General features: G+C 44.9%; 1 long non-coding RNA gene across 2 annotated transcripts in view; it reads left to right on the top strand.

Annotated features, from left to right (window-relative positions):
- Positions 1-8,202, top strand: part of LOC128401713 (uncharacterized) — a 126,788-nt gene extending 118,586 nt beyond the window's left edge. For both annotated transcript variants that reach the window (XR_008327523.1, XR_008327524.1), the window contains exons 2-3: positions 5,599-5,710; positions 7,233-8,202. This is a non-coding gene — a long non-coding RNA (uncharacterized LOC128401713). The remainder of the gene's footprint in view (positions 1-5,598; positions 5,711-7,232) is intronic.
- The last annotated feature ends 7,223 nt before the right edge of the window (positions 8,203-15,425 follow it).

The raw sequence follows: 15,425 nt of genomic DNA on the forward strand, positions 1-15,425 counted from the left end.
TGTTTTTGCCTCATTCTATGAAGTGACATCTGAAGCATTACTCTATACATGACTACTACCGTAGTTGTAGTAGTAGTAGCATAATACTTCTGTATGTAGTAGTAGTATCGTAGTAGTAGTAATTCTGTATGTAAACCGTCTTGAGATTACTTTTTAACAATCAAGCAGTGTGTATATATTATAAAATAAAGTCTACTTAATTCACTTTTATTGGACTCCTTAGCGACAAATAAAAAGTATTTTCCCCTCTAACATTATAAAAATCATGTCACAAAAGGAATGGGGATTGGGAGGGAGAAGGATAAAAGAAACCTCAGGCAATATTATTTAGCTACTACTTATTATCTTATTAGCTATTACCTATTATTATTGTATTGGTTACTACTACATACTTATTATCACCACCACATATCATCTGAAGTGCCCTGTAAACTTACTCTGAAATTCAATGGGGGAAACTACTAATTAACAATGCATCTGCTACCGTGTCCCATGCCAGGCGTCTTCACTCTGAGTAAGTCCTACTGAATCTATCAAGACTTACTTACTCGAGGCTAACTTTGGCTGGGTGAGAGTCCACGTTAAGAACTGAGCATGTTTCTACTTAAAATACTCCTACCCTCGCCAGTAGCAGGGACAGCGTTTCAAATCCTGTATGCCTGGCTCAGCTAGTTCGTCGAGGGACCTTATTCGTTTATTTGTTGAGAGCCCTGTTCGTGTTTTCGGGCTCCGCAGATGAAGCTTTTCCTAACGCGTCATCATGTCTATGCCCAACCCCCCCCCCAAGTTCAACAGACCACACTTCTGCCTTCTGGGCACCATGGCCCAGAAGTTCTATCAAGGGGTGGGTGGGTGGGTGGCATATTGGCAATGCATGCCATCTTTCAGATCTCAAAACTTCAAATATTTCCACTCTTGGGGAAGAAAGAAAAGAAAGAACTTACTTTTCAACCAACCACCACAACATCTCTGTCTGTCTCATTTGGAAAGGAGTGAGTGTTCTTCAAGTCACCTCTACAGAGCTAATGGTTGGCGAGTTCGACGACTTCCTTTTCCCAGTGACGTCTGCATAATCAGCAGCTCCAGATGAAGAGAAACGCTTTCCCCACCACCACCCAACATAGAAAAACAGAGTTGTTTATGTACGCAAATGCGCTCTATGGGATTGGCTAGTCGGTCTTCTTAACAGACCCACTCCAGGTTTCCTCCGAGGACTCAGGGTTTGCCGAGGCCTCTCACGCCAAGGGGTTGGCAGCACCCTGACGCCATGAGGAAAAGTTCACCTGGATGTCATCCCTCCCTCTCTGTTAAAAAGCTAACACAACATGGTGCAGATATATACATCCAAGTCACGTTACACCCATCCGGCGGGATATTTTGGCAGGTACTCATCATCATGGTCAGGACCAAGTCAGACTTCAATCCTGTCCTGTGCACACTTTCCTGGGAGTGGGCCCCATTGGTCCAGCGAGGTATACTTATGAGTAAACAGGCACAGCCCTTCAAAGGACTTATGGATTCCAACGAGAAAGATTTCGAATTCAGGAAACCAACAGCCTCTAAGGGTGCTTAATGCTGGCTAAATTGTGATGGTTGTTGTGGTGGTGGTTGCAATGGGATCCGTTGTTTTTGGATCCAGTTAATTCCCTTTAAAGGTCCCAGAGATTTCAGAGAAGCCTTGGGTGGTGCGACTCTGTGTCTACTCAGAAGTAATCCCAATTGAGTTCAGTAGGGTTAGCTCCTAGGGAAGTGGGTACAACACTGCACTTAGCTCTCGCTTGTTGAACCGAAGCTTAAATATGCTTCCTCTTTGTTGTTGCTCACCATCCAACCTAGAGTTAAGCAATTTTTTTAGCTTCCAATGATTTCAGTGCCAGAGTGAACCTCTTTTGAACCAGTGGGACAATAACTTAGCTGGTTGCTTGGGGTAAAGTTGGGAGTGTTTGTTTTTGGGATGATGGTAAATAACTAAATATTTCATTTTACGTTGTGATGCTGCAAGAGGGATCAGCGATCCTTTAAGTGTTTCAGTTCCTTCCTCCGTTTTCTGGAAATATCTAATGGTCAACAATTAATGAGGTTCATTAAGCGAATTTTGATTGCTTACGATACAGTTAGTTCCCTGGTCAATTGTGTTCTCTGTGTGTGTCTCGTAAACCTAAATGTCACTTTACTTGCGAACGTATGTATGCGATGATTTAGTCGTCGTAGACAATAACACATTTTTTTAAAAAAATCAGACTTCCAGGATAGTGGAGTTGCCTCGCTTTGGAGATGAAAACGCGCGGCTTCTTCGGCCCTTCATCCCTGGATCACAGACACAACCTGTTCTAGATTATCCACAGCATCTTTAAAGGGGGAGGATATCACTTTTCGTTTTAAATAGACGTGGCACCCCTCCCCCCTTCTCTCTCTCCCTAACCCTTTAAGCTTTTCAAAGCATTTGGGGTCTGCCACTCAAAGGACGATGTTCTAATGGGGTTTGACAGCTTTTTTTCAAACAACTCGGCGAATTGGGGGGGGGGTTGTTGGGGGATGGGAAGGAAAGAAAGTAAGAATAGAAAATCAATCTCCTACTTCTGAAAAGTTTTGCAACCCCTGCGTGTATATTCCCCATATAAATAAGAATTCGGAATAAATCCAAAGCCGTGCTGGGTGAGGTGGTGCAGACTCCGACTAGATTGCGCCCCTTATAACCTATGAACGGTCATGGGAATACAGGCAGTTGCCTTATACCAATTCTAACCATCAGTCCAATATTGCCAACACTGGTTGGCAGCATCTGTCCACGGTTTCAAACAGAGGTCTAGCCAGACCCACCTGGAAATACCAGGGATTGAACCTACGGCCTTCTGCATGTGCTCTTCCATCAAGCTTTGGCTTTCCGCATATGGTTTGCAAAATAAGACTCAGCTGTCCATCTAATCCAGGCCTTAGCCGGGACATCAGAAGCAGGGTATCAAAACTGAGGGTTGCTCAGTGTTCCCAACAACAGGTCCTCACATGTCCGTGACCCTATCGCCGCTCCAGTCAATAGACGTTGACCTGCCCCCCCCCATCTTGTGGTCCTCAATTCTGTAAGTCGAGGGCCTCACTAGGCAGAATGAGGGACTACAAATGAATCGGAGCAGGGGAGGAGCTTGTAACGCTCTTAATTCCAAACTCCAACATGAACTCCATACTCTAGCACTGGATGAAGAGCATGTTTCTACTGCCCTGAACCTACTGCCCTTCAGTTCTCACGTTCTGTGCTTCCTTTTGCTTCTACGCAAACACACTCACCTTAAAAGACATCTTAGCATACCTAAATTCAAGATCCTCCACCCTTGTCGATGATGAACTAGAGTACAGTACAGTGCTCAGGGGTTCCAACAATAGTTGGGTTTCTCTCCGCCCCATCGCCTCCCCGCATAAGTCCCATAGCTCTCCATCCAGAGCCAAGGCAAGGCAAAATATTTCTGTTCCCATTCACTCAAAGTCTGGTGGCAAACTAGAGGGGAGATCAATGGTTAGACTCTTCCCAAGTGGGAAGTGGTAGCGTCGTAGAAGAACCTACAACCTTAAATTTCATGTACTTGTGCAAGCTTGGAACGGCAGATTAATCAGCAACGTGTGCCCTTGATTAATCGGCCACCCGTAATGCTTGTAATATTCCCAGCCCTTTGATTGTTATGGTCATAAAATATAAAAAATATTCCAGAGGGTCTGGCGGTCTACAAAGAGCCGTAGCTTTCATTGCAAGTTATTTTGGTTCAGCATCTCCCCAAAGGCACCTTCCTTTACTTTCATAACAGGGCAAATGATCTCATGACAACTTAGGTAGCCATCGATTATTCGGTTAAAAGGTAGGCCACTCGCCCACTGAAAAGCCTCTAATCGACTGACAGCCCTGGATATATTTCTATGATAACTCCTGAAAGGGTAGAAATGGGCTGGGTGGACGCGAGTACAGGAAGCAAATTCTCAGGACCGGGTAGCCAAAACGGGATGAGCAGTTCAGTTTTCTCCTTTGCCCGTTTCTCGGTGCCTCAAGAATATTTTGTTAAGGACACTGGGAACGATCTAGTAGGAAGTCGTCCCTTGTCCCATATGCTGGAAAACTTATAAGAATCCCATAAAGTGCTCAAGGGACTCGTCCGCCTCCCCCTCCCAAAATAATATGTCCCCATTTTTCTCGAGCTTAAAATAACCGGGCAATTGTTTGGAGAAGGCCTAAGTGTTGTCTCGGGGACTTTTAACAGCGTGATAGTTGCTGCTCCCCTTGTCCTAGATACTTTACAGCAAGTAAAACGCGACTCTTCCTAGACCAGCCCCTAGTGACAAACGGGGAACATATCTACCCTTGTATTCTCAACCAGCTTCCTTCTTTTAAAATTTACGGCTTCCATGCGGAAGAAATCTCGGGGCAAGGGTACCGTTCAAACTACAATCCCCAACCGAGTGAATTGTTGCTTTTTTCCCCCAAGTACAGCTAAACGGCTTCCATGACAGCTAAACAGGTTTCAAACCAGGTTATATTTGTCATGTAGATCTGATCTTATCGAGAACGAGGAAAGCACGTTTCTTATAATGCCAAGAGCTTTCGACTTGTTACCGTCACATGATAAGAAAACACCGCTTGATTAACATGCAATCTAGACAAGGAGAGAGAGAGAAAACCAAAGGGGGGGGGGAGAATCCTAGATACTATTTTACCTCCTGCGATTTAGGGTGTGGGTATTTTTGGACTAATGTTGAAATCATGCTCCTTTTTGCACAACCGATTGACAATTTCTCAATAAACATATGTTTCACGTCACCCAACCCGCCTCCCTTTCTATAGATGCAAACGTACTTTGATCTCTCTTATTCGTTTTATTTTAAGCAGAGGAAAAGTTTGAAATATGAACAGCGTTAAGGGGGGAGTGGGCCAGTGTTTACAAACACTTGTGAGCGCGCCTGTATCCTAAAGGTCGTTCCTCTTCGTGTTGTTGTTGTTAATCTTGTACCCAATGCGCTTCCTAACCAGCCTTCTAAATTAGAGAAGGCGTCTATGTATCCTTGGGATGGTAGCTTCAGAGCTTAAACCCACAAACTTTCCCGTTTTCCTTCACAATATGATTTCTCCCAGAAATACACTTGCAGCTGACAGTAAACGAGTGTCTGGGAGCGAACAGGAAGAAAGTACTTTGCAAAACGTTTCCCCAGTAAATACGATTGTCTGGTTACATCTGCGGGAAGGAAGGGACTATATAATATGTATATAATATATATAATATTTCGGAGGAGGAGAAGGGGGCTTCTCCATCTCCTGCCCAAAGTAAGACAACAAGCAATTGGCATAATAATAAAATGCACCCAGATTGTTATGATACATTTGGGAACGATGAGGAAGGAATAATGCTGCTGGTTTCTTTCCAGATCGGGAAATATTTCTCACAGCAATTTGGTGAGAAGGGCGTGGACGTTTTGTTTTTGTTTTTTTATTAAAGGAGAAATGGGTCGATGGAATTCTCCACGAGGAAAGAAGGGGAAGGGAAGGGAAAGAATAAAGAAATGCTTTTCTTTCTTTTGTTTAAGCAATGCACACCAACTTCTCTTTTGCGACTTCTTTCCTAGAAATTGTGGAAACTGAAAGAGGCGAGTCTTAATATCTGCGATGGACATTGTCATTACTTAGGGTGGGAGACGCTGAAATGAAATCTACGGATCCTTTCCTGGCGGGACAATGGTATGCAGGGGGGGGGCAGGCGCGGTCTCTGTATTTTAGCTGCTAGTTAAGAGAGCAGATAATGTTCCCCGCTCGTTTTCACATTTATTTGTACCAACCGTCGGGTTAAAGCCACATCTGACTTCATTACTTTCAGAAGCTGTCTATTTGGCGAGTGTCACTTTTCATCACGCTGGGCAAATAAAATTCTTGGAGAAATGAATGGTGAAGGAAGGCCAGAGAGGAACATCGCGGCTGTTTCCCTTTGGACGCATCGCATCCTCCAAGGCCTCAGCCGCGCTTTGCCGCAGCTTCCTTTGCTCTCTGCGTTCGGATGTATTTAAAACAAAACAAACATATCCAAACTCAGTCTATCGTTAGTGCTCCAAATGCACAAGTTGCGGGGTGGGGTGTCACAACTGAGAAGACCACAATGAAGGGGGATACAAAACACGGCAAAGATAGTTCTGAACTGCCTTTCAAATCTATTTTAATATCATAGAAACCGATGGCTCCATTAGGCCGCGTCTCACGCCTATCCACAGAGGAGATACAGAACCGGAGGTTAATTAGGAATCATTTTTGTCTTGATTTTTAATAGGAAAAGTCCTTGAAGGAAAGATGGGAGGGATAAAGAGCCCATCTTCTCCACTTCTACTCCCCACCATAAAAAAATTTCTAGGGGGGGAGAGAGAGAGAGACTAAGGACAAAAGGAAAAAAGTTGTTAAAACTAGTCGGTTTGGGAACAGTTCCTAAACCTCACCGCTTCCTTTCACTCTCTCTGTTTTTAAAAGAAAATCTAAGTCGACGGAGAGCGAAATTAAAGACCTTAGCATAGGAATCTAAGAACTGGATCATATGAGTTTGGAGGAAGTTGCAGGTCCAGATATTGGCTGCTTTGTTTGTTTTATTTGAAAGAAAGCAGTAACACGGCCTGATCACACACCCCTTTTTTTAAAAGAGCTCGTCTGATCTTCACATCCCAGACATTTTCGCCTCTGTTTCCAGGAGAAAGAGAGAGCGAAAAATAAATAAATTTAGGAGAGGAAAGGAAGGGAAAGTGGGAGAAGCAGGTGCATGGCAGCGATTGGCATGTTTTCTACAAATCCCCCCTCTGCCTCATCACCTCTGTCTCGTAGCACAAAAGCGAAGAGAACGGAATCTCTCTCCGAACCCCGAAAACTTACGAAGAGAGAATCTTGTCTCCTGAGTTAATGCCTTGCTTCTCCAGTCTTTCTCCTTGTACTCGCCCTGGACGCTGCCTAGGTTAAAATCAGTAACATAACTTTCGTCGTGTTTTCGAACTCACTTATTTATAATTACGTTTATCTCTTGTAAGCCCTCCCCCCATTTTTTAAAATGCGCCTGGTTTGTGTGTGTCTGTGTGTGCATCTAAGATGTATCGAGAAAACACATGCTTTGCACTTTTCCTGAATAAGTCTCATTTCTACCTGCCAGTCCCCCACCCCCTTTTTGCCTCTTTCTTACTTAAGAAATCAGACTGTTTGAAGGTTTGTTTGCTCTATCTTGTCTTTTTTGCAGAGCTGCCCAATGGAATTGTAACCCTCTCCTAATCTCCGCGGCAGAAACCATGCTAATAAGGGGCTCTCTCGCCCAAACCTGTCACCTTGGAGCGCCACCTTGCCGCTGAAAGGCAAACTGCAAGTCCAGAAGATCTTGAGGCTGGTGCTATTTGCAACTCTCTCTCTCTCTCTCTCTCTCTCTCTCTCTCTCTCTCTCTCTCTCTCTCTCTCTCTCTCTCTCTCTCTCTCATAATCAAAGAGACCTAATAGAATCGGACACTTGAAAGTGCCCCTTTCGCTCGGAGTTGAAGAGACATTGTATCTTTCCTGGCTATCTCCTGTAGTATCAGAATGTGTGGGTGTATGTGTGAAGAAGCTGAGGTGGGGTGGGGGGGGGAGAGAAGAAACGCAAAACCAACCTTGGGTGTACGGTTTCTCAAAGACTTACAAGTTGTAACCTAACCGGCAATGTTTGAATTTAAGCTATACAATAACGGATAGATTTTCACACCTCGCCTATAATTTAAAACCCCGGTATTCATTCATTTATTTATTTTTTAAAGTTTGGAGGTAACCCAAACGCACCCTTATGAGTCAATGGAAAGGAAAGCTATCGAGTAACGCCAAGGGGGGGGGCGGGAAATGCTCAGAGGAAAATCAAACCAAGGCAGAGACTCAACCGCCATTGGCGAGGGGATTATGTTCATATTTTAATTCTTGGCCACAATGGCGGACATTTCAGTTTTTCACACACACAGAGGCAGAAACCAAAACGTTTGCCTAGTCAAATCAAGGACAAGTTCTAAATCAGTGATTATTCTCTATCTGCCTGTCGATCGCAATCTCTCCCTTTTAAAGAATCAGACATACACTTTAGCAAATAAACTGAGATATTTTAAAAACAATCTGTTTGAGATAAATAACAGTATTTTTAAAACAGTGTCTGAGGGCCAGTACAAACTTGGGAGAAAATATATTTATGATCATCACTTCTGGTTGTGGTTGTTGTTTATTTTTCAAAATAACAAATATAAATATTCATAAAATGAAACATGCAGGGGGAGATGATGAATAAGGCGATCCTATGAAAGGCGCGAATTATATGTAAGCATCCCAAAGGCGTTCATATGTTAACGCAGACGTTTGCGGGGAAACGTTTTCCTCGAGACACATTTATTTTAGACCTAGGCTGGGGTTCAATTTATTATAAGCAAATTCTTAGAGTCCATCTATCTGTTTATATCACACTTATCGAACCGAACGGAAAAGTTACGTCTCTCGGCGCAGAGGCGGCTTCGAACATAGCATGTTTCTGAGGTTTCTGATTCCAGGCTCACGCCTCGTTTCCACAATCTGTGAAGCAACTCAAAGATGCTGAGCAGAGGAGCAGAAGAAGGTACAAACATTTGTGCATCTGTGATGCGTTTTAAAAAATATTGTTGTTTCCCTGGCTTCTTGATATTTCCCACCCATCATTAATTCGTGTAGAGTGTTTTCCAGAGTAAAGAAAATAAAAGGGGGAGGCAGGGGAGGGAGTGAGAGTAAAAATGAGTCTAAACAGATTCTACCCTGAGAACAATAGATCCAAACAGCTGCGACAGGTGGACCCCCGTGATAAGTGAGGAAGACTTCTGTCTTACAATTTTGAATATTAGAGAGGACATAATACGCGGAGTCCACTTTCCTTAATAACAAAGGATTCAAAAGGCGGGAGGGGGGTGGAATTGAAGAGCCACGCTTTGATCACGTACATATAAAAGGGCTATATAGAGATAGAGAGATAGACAAGAAGACAGACAGTCACGAAATTTGGGGATAGTGTGAAGCTTTGTGTTGTTATCGTTTTAGACAAGCGCACCTCCCAAATCCTTGGGAGAAATGTCTGTGGGTGTTTGACCTTAAAATAAAATTAAAAAATAAAAAAGAAAGAAAGGAGCGAGTAGGCGAGAGAGGGGAAAGTTGGGGGGCGGGGGAGAACCGAAAAATATATTTCCCCCCCAAAAAAATAATATTATTGCCGTTACGTCTCCTACCACAAAGATGCAAAGTAAGGCTGTGGAATTTGTATTACAACCCGATCATAATGTTTCAGCGGTGGAAAACATGTAGCCAGAGGGTGTTGCTAATGATTCCTGGATTAGAGAGAGAGGGAAAGGAGGGGGGGGGGAGGAAACTGCTTTCATAAAAAAAAAGCAGTCTGAAATTTAACCATTAATCCCAGGCACCGGAATATATCAAACCATCCCACACACCGCAGAAGGGGGAGGGAGGGGTGGGGAGGGGAAATCTATCATTAGCTTGATGCACACGCCAGGATTTCTATACTTTTCTCCCTTAAGCCTGCTCACGGCCTGTTCCTTGGAGATCTGAGGCTGTGGTGCTCAGGGTCGCTGAGGGTGGAGGTGAGGGCTGTTTAAACTGGGTGGGGGAGAAACACTGCAAACTTTTTTTCCGGGTGGGGGCTATGCGAGGGGAGGGGGAGCTGACCCATTCCCCATGGCAGGTCAACGGGAACTGCAATGAAAGGGGAGGTTTGCATTTATGGGTCAGGGGTGGGTAGGGAGAGAAGGCACCCTCCTTCTCAAGGCCGAGGAGAGGAGAGGTTTCTGATGTGAGGGGGGACTCCGGGTTGCATAGCAGACGCGTGGTTGTGTCGTGCGATTTTTCTCTCTCCCTTTTGCAAGATATATGTCGCTGGAGGGAGCGAGGAGGTTTCCTCCAGGTTTTCGCAGAGGAACACGCGCCCCAGAGTCAGGGCCTTCCTAGTTCACACCACATAGTAGTCTCCCCCCACCCCGGGCAACCCGCGCGGTAAAGGATAAAGTTCTATCCTGGAAACTGGAAAGGAGGAATCTACGAGCAGAGCTGCAGGAGAAGATCGAAGAAAGAGTCTCATGGCAGCCAAGGAAGTAGACTGAGAGTCCACGAAAAGCCAAATGGGTTAGGCTTTAGAGAGCTACGAGGTTCTCTGTTCCTTTTGCTTCTGGAATCTGGAAAAACCGGGGGGATAATCGGTGGGGAAGAGAGGAAATTGATCGACTGACTGACGCCTAGGAGCAAGTCCTGGTGGCAATAAGGCAAGAGCAATAGCCTCGACTCCGGGACTCCCTGAAACGTGTTGAGTTGTTTACAGCAGGGGGGTTGATGCTTCTTTGAAGTGATTAACTCCCCCCTCAACTTGCGATGTCCTGCTCTATTTCCCAGATTGTTTGTCTTAAAGACTTTCCCCAACAATCCTCAAAGTAGCTCCAATCTCTTCCTCACTCCTCATACATCACTTCAGGGGTACTTCATCCGTGGTGTATCACTTGAGAATAAAACAGGCGGTTTAAAGGAAGTGCGCACAAGGCCAAGTTCTTGGTCCAAACAGAGTTATTCATTCACCTAGTTGCGAATAACTATAAATGAACCGCAGTGCCTTAAAACGGAGAGCTCGCAGCACTGAGAAATTGGCATCACTCCGATTAGATTTTAGAATATGTAGTTTGGACTGTTTTATAGCTTCTGCGCAGCCTGCCTCTCTCATTCCAGCATCCATAGGTATATGGTTGGGATGCTAGGGTTCCTCTCGAGGTAAGTCTATCAAAGAGGAAGAGGACTGAATAGAAGAGGCGTCCACCGGCATCCAAATCATCCTTCTCTTTGGAGTCCCATAAGATAGGAGAGAGAGAGCGCTTCAGCTGAAATTTCAATTGTTATTGTTATTGAAATAGCTTGGACCTGTCCTTCACTCCGATTAATCCAATCTCCCCCTGCCTTTCATTATCGTAAGAACAGAATGTCCTGGTTGATAAAACTAGAGCGCTATGAAAGTATTGGCCTTCTGTTGTTCATGGATTCACAGGTATACTGTTCCTGAACATGGAAGATTGCTTTAGCTTTCATAGATAATAAGCATTGAGGTATCCACCATACGCTGTCTTGATTTTCTCCAGCCTTTCCTGACTGTCTGCCCTCCATATGCTTTTAGACTACAACTTCCATCAGCCTCAGCTACCACTAGGGCTGATGGGAGATATAGTTCAAAGCACATAGGGAAGATTGGCTTAATCCGGGGTCAACTCTATCACGGTATAAGGGCCATCAGCACATACCTTATGGTAGCGAGTCATTAAACCGTTTAAATAAAGACGAACTCTTCTGCCCTCAGTCCAATCTGATCCATAACTTAACATCCATTACTGTAAAAGGATGGGATACCTTGGGCCCAGCCGGGTTCAGTCTCTTCGCCAAAAATTCTCTGGGGCAACTGTGGGCAAGGCCAAGAAAAAATGGGCGTGTCCACCCCACAACCCCGCCCCCCATGTACAGGACTCTTTTACCCTACTCGTTTACCTCCCCTCAATAATTTTACAGCGCAAATCGATGCATACTTACTTTCAAATCGGGCCCATTGAGTTCAATGGGATTTGCTCCCAAGCTAAATTCCTAGGACCGGAGCCTTAGCTTAGTTTTCGAAATTGAAACTAGAATAATAATGGATGGATGGATGACAAAGACTATTGGATTCAGTGGCCCTAACTTGATAGTGGTGGTGGCGGCGGAGATTTTGAATACATTTAAATTTTAAATGTAAAGATATATATGCCCGCACCATCCCACAGATAATGGGCGAGTCCTTGCCCCTGGACTCCCGTCCGCCAAATATGACCATCAGCATCTTGTCGCAGGATTATGATAGCTCGCGAATCTTTGCAACTGCCATCCCCCTATAACTAAGGGTTGGCGGGGAGGGGGAGGAATGAAACAGGGGTGGTGTGGGGCTTGTAACCGTGGTTGTGCTGGAGAGTTTCTTTCATCCTGCCTGGGAATGTCTGCTTTGAGTACCATGTGTGCGAAGCACAGTAAGGAGAGGGGAAGCGGGGTGGGGGGTGGATATTAGATGTGTGTATGAGAGAGAATGAGAGAGTTCTTGTACAAGATCTCGAGAAAGAAATGTTCCCTTTGTAAATCCCAGGAGTATCAATTGGCTTTGCTTGCTGCAAGATACAGAGCAAAGGAGGCGCCCTGTTGGACATCAATGGGGAAGAAGGGAGGTGGAGGATTCGCCCCCTAGCCTTTGTCATTCAGCTGTGGCGTTTTGCTGCTGCTGCTGTGGCTAAACTTCAGGCATGTTTAGAGGCGTAAAACAACACCCAAAATTGCGCGAGGAAAAATTGCGCGCGGGAGTGTCAGAGCTGGAAAGCGAAGTCTCGTGGGAGGAGAGGGGAAGGGGCGAAATGCGGAGCTCCTCGCCTGACTTCTCCCTTCCTCGTTAGACAGCGCCTGCTCAGAGCCTTGAACGCGCAGAAGAAAGCGCTCGCAGCAGCTGATTCCCCCGCCCACACACACAGCCGGTTCCCCGGCCTAGACCGCTCCGTCTTGACGTCATCAATTTCAGACGCGAAATTGACGAGGTCCGCTCTGGGTTTCTAGGGAAAGAAGAAACAGGTGTTGTCAGCTAAGTGCATCCGGGGGGAAAGGGAGGGTTGCATGTCTTGGGCTGGGCTGGGTGGGTGGGTGGGAGAATCGAGATTAAGGAATAAAGAGTTGGCAGTCTGGTGGCCTTAATCTAGGTTAATTTGGTCCCCACTCCCCCTTTTGCAAGAGCTATAGAGATAGGGAAAGAGAGAAAATGGACCACAAGGGCCCATTCATTCTCTCTCTCACACACACATACTGAACATTTTACTGATCTCCTACAGTAGCGTAAGAATGAGAAATGTTGCATAAAGGTAACGTGTCAGGATTCCACCCCTCGCATCCTACACATCCCGTTCCACTACTTAAGTTTAGTTTCCCTGGACATTCCCACTGTACATGGCAGCAAACTCCATTGAAAACAATGGGATTTACTTCCAAGTAAACATGCACAAAAATTGGAACTGGGGGCGCTTTATTAGAACCCCTCGACTTCTTCCTCACTTTGTCCACCATTCAGATACACCTTTGACACTTTTTGTTTAGGAAGTGGAGCAATGGCAGTATAGTCAATTCTGTCGCCTTCCTTCCTTCCCCTATATTAAATATAGTTTTTTAATCCTACCCTTCTTCCTTCCTTCCGAGAGGTATTATCCTTTGCCAATTTTTGCACGCCACTGTATGTGTGATTATATATATACACACACACACATATATATCCCATATATATATATGACCCGAGACTGTTCTTTTTTTGGCATGATATGCTCTCGCGAGAGAAAGGAAAGAGGTAAGAAAATGCGATGAGTGGGTGGTGGTTGTTTTTTGTTTGCTTTTTTGATCCCTAGTAGGGATTTCCTTTCTTATGTATGATGATAAAGCATAATTCCGTCAAGTAAAGCACTTTAAAAGCTCGTGGATTTCAATGAGGGGTTACTTTAGAAACAACAATCAAAACACCTGTTTAACTGTCTATTTGAAAACTATGGGACTTCAAAGTACCTATCCCTGGCCGGGTGGTATGTGTCTAATGCTTTATATCTACAGTTGTGTGTGTGTGTATACACACATGATATTTTTTTTTACTTACTTACTTACTTACTTCTTCAAATCTAGCCCTTCTCTCTCAAGAGTCTGTCATTTCAGAGTTAAAAATAGTCTCAGGTCATAACTGAGAGTAGCATTACGCACACACATATATGTAGATAGATATATACAGTTGGGTGCAAATATTGTCACAGGAGAGTGAATTGTGTTCCTGTACTACCTCTTGGAAGGAAGGAGTTGAGAAACCATATTTAACAGAGAAGAAAGAAAGATATTGTCACAGGAGAGTGAATTGTGTTCCTGTGCTACCTCTTGGAAGGAAGGAGTTGAGAAACCATATTTAACAGAGAAGAAAGAAAGAAAGAAAGAAAGAAAGAAAGAAAGAAAAGAAAGAGTAAAACTATATTTAATAGTGGTTTAAAAAAGGAAGCTAGAGAAGGAAGGAAGGAATTGTAAAATATTTAATAGAGCAGAAGGAAGGAGTTGTAATATATCTACAAAAGATTTAAGAGTGACGCTTGGAGGAAATAAAATACCCCCCCTTTTTTCAGGCATATTATCTTGCGAATATTGATAGAGGCCATGGGAGAGATATTAACAATCGAAGATGGAAGAGGCGGCCCTTCTCATACGTCATGTTCAGTACTAGCAAGTCCTGCTGCTCCACTTAATATAATTAAGATGGGATAACTCAAGTGGCCTTGGAAGGAAACAGATATTAATGGATTGCAAGGGAGAGCATTTGCGGGGAGAGATCCTGATGGAGCGGCGGTGGCGCGCCTTCCCCAAGGCGAGACTGCGCGTGGAGATAGAGACCCAGGCGGAGTCCTTGGGTGCTAGCTGAAATACCAGGCACCCCTCAGCGCGTATATCGGCAGCTCAGATGCGCCTGGGTGCATTAGAGAGATCCACTTGGCCGAGGTGACCCCCAGACGCGGAGAGGCGTGTCTCCGGACATCTATACGCCAAGAAATGGGCACCCTGTTTGATTGAGCTCTTTGAGGGTGTCGCTGTTTGAGCGTCCAGGCAGGGAGGGTCGTGTTTGTGTGGAGAAGGGGGGGCACTCCCTCTTTAATTATCCAAGCTGACACACCCTCACTTTCAGCCAGAATTTGGTTTCCAGGCCCAAAAGCCAGCCGAACCCAACGGCCCTGCTTCTCCAAGCGATTTATACCCACCGGGCGTTCAAGGGGCTTCGATGGGTTTAAAGGCAAATACTTTTTAGGATGTGTTGAGATTGTGAATCGGGGGTGGGGAGAGAGAGAGAGAGAAATGAGAAGTAAAATTATGCATGGGGCGGCCTTTTCTCATCTTCCTGCCCTTCCTCAGGCTGGAATCCACAATGGGTTGATTATAAATATTGCATCACAAACCTGGGTAGCCCTTGTTTTCTCCTTGGGTTGTGTCATTCTTGCGTCTTCTTAGGTCAGCTTTCATATCAACAGGCGAACAGAGGTCATTTTAATTTTTGTTCCACACCCCTACCCCAACACAGCATCTGATGTTCTTCCACGTCCATCTGGTTATAGCGTCACTTCCCTCCTCCCACCCCAAATATGCTTCCTCCTCCCTTGCCAATGTAATCCACACTTGCATGTTGGTGGATAGGGACCCCATCGTCCACTGAGGACGATTTCTTCGTAGCGGTCCTGAGTCTGCCGAATTAGGTAAGCCCGGCTTCCAAGCGACCCCTGCCACCGCTCGTGGAATATTAATCAAATCAATCAAGACTGACAAATGAGAAATATTGGCGAGAAGGTGGCAA

Source organism: Podarcis raffonei, chromosome 14 (genome assembly GCF_027172205.1).
Source record: "Podarcis raffonei isolate rPodRaf1 chromosome 14, rPodRaf1.pri, whole genome shotgun sequence".
In the NCBI taxonomy this organism is placed as follows: Eukaryota; Metazoa; Chordata; class Lepidosauria; order Squamata; family Lacertidae; genus Podarcis; species Podarcis raffonei.